Source organism: Arachis duranensis, chromosome 7 (assembly GCF_000817695.3).
Source record: "Arachis duranensis cultivar V14167 chromosome 7, aradu.V14167.gnm2.J7QH, whole genome shotgun sequence".
NCBI lineage: Eukaryota > Viridiplantae > Streptophyta > Magnoliopsida > Fabales > Fabaceae > Arachis > Arachis duranensis.
The window spans coordinates 19,981,983-19,983,508 of record NC_029778.3 but is presented as its reverse complement, the minus strand read 5'-3'; the positions used below and the strand labels follow the sequence as shown (position 1 = coordinate 19,983,508).

The 1,526-nt window shown below is 38.6% G+C and overlaps 1 long non-coding RNA gene across 1 annotated transcript in view; it reads right to left on the bottom strand.

Moving 5' to 3' along the window:
• Nucleotides 1–1,526, bottom strand: part of LOC107458193 (uncharacterized) — a 77,585-nt gene that overhangs the window by 40,686 nt on the left and 35,373 nt on the right. The window lies entirely within an intron of this gene.

The following is a 1,526-nucleotide window of genomic DNA, read 5'->3' as shown; positions in this document are numbered from 1 at the left end:
GAATGGCCAGCCTCCCAATGATCTAAGATAGCATCAGAACAAAGATAACTACCCAGATATATTAGTACAATAGTAAAAGGTCCTACTTATAGAGAACTAGTAGCCTAGGGTTTACAGAGATGAGTAAATGACATAAAAATCCACTTCCGGGCCCACTTGGTGTGTGCTTGGGCTGAGCATTGAAGCATTTTCGTGTAGAGACTCTTCTTGGAGTTAAACGCCAGCTTTTGTGCCAGTTTGGGCGTTTAACTCCCATTTGGGTGCCAGTTCCAGCGTTTAACGCTGGGATTTCTTGAGGTGACTTTGAACGCCGGTTTGGGCCATCAAATCTTGGGCAAAGTATGGACTATCATATATTGCTGGAAAGCCCAGGATGTCTACTTTCCAACGCCATTGAGAGCGCGCCAATTGGGCTTCTGTAGCTCCAGAAAATCCACTTCGAGTGCAGGGAGGTCAGAATCCAACAGCATCTACAGTCCTTTTTGGTCTCTGAATCAGATTTTTGCTCAGGTCACTCAATTTCAGCCAGAAAATACCTGAAATCACAGAAAAACACACAAACTAATAGTAAAGTCCAGAAAAGTGAATTTTAACTAAAAACTAATAAAAATATACTAAAAACTAACTATATCATACCAAAAACATACTAAAAACAATACCAAAAAGTATACAAATTATCCGCTCATCAGTAATGAAAGAAAGCATTTTTATTTGTAAGAATAAAATGAATCAACAACCAAAAATTACAAAGAATTAACAAAACAACAATCAACAACATCACAATCACATGAATTATCTCAAATTGCATTATTAAAAGGAAACAAAAGAACAAGAATATCTCAATTACAAAACCTAGAGACAAAATAAGAGAAATTACAACAAGAGGATAGGGATAGAAAGAAGAACCAAAGTGTAGCAATCATCACTTGAAGGTAGAAGTAGAAGGAGACTTGAATTGAACCTAGAACTATGAGATCCTAATCTAACCCTAATTCCTAATCCTAGAGAGAAGTGAGAGCTTCTCTCTCTAAAACTAACTCTAACTCCTAAAACTAAGCTAATGATTAAAAGTACCTAAAAGTCCCTGATTCCCCTTCAATACTTGACTTAAATAGCATCAGAAATGAGTTGGATTGGGCCCACAAGGCTCCTAAAACCGCTGGGGACGATTTCATTAAAGTGGGCCATGGACAGAATCGGCGCGCGCGCGCAAAGTGCGCGTGCGCGCCCCTGAACGCGAAGCAACATATGGCAAAATTTATATCATTTCGAAGCCCCGGATGTTAGCTTTCCAACCCAATTGGAATCGCATCATTTGGACCTCTGTAGCTCAAGTTATGGTCATTTAAGTGCAAAGAGGTCGGCTTGACAGCTTTCCGGTTCTTTCATTTCTTCATGAGTTCTCCAACTTTTCATGCTTCTTTCTTCATTCCCTTGATCCAATCTTTGCCTCCTAAATCTGAAATCACTTAACAAACATATCAAGACATCTAATGGAATCAAGGTAAATTATATTTATCTATTTT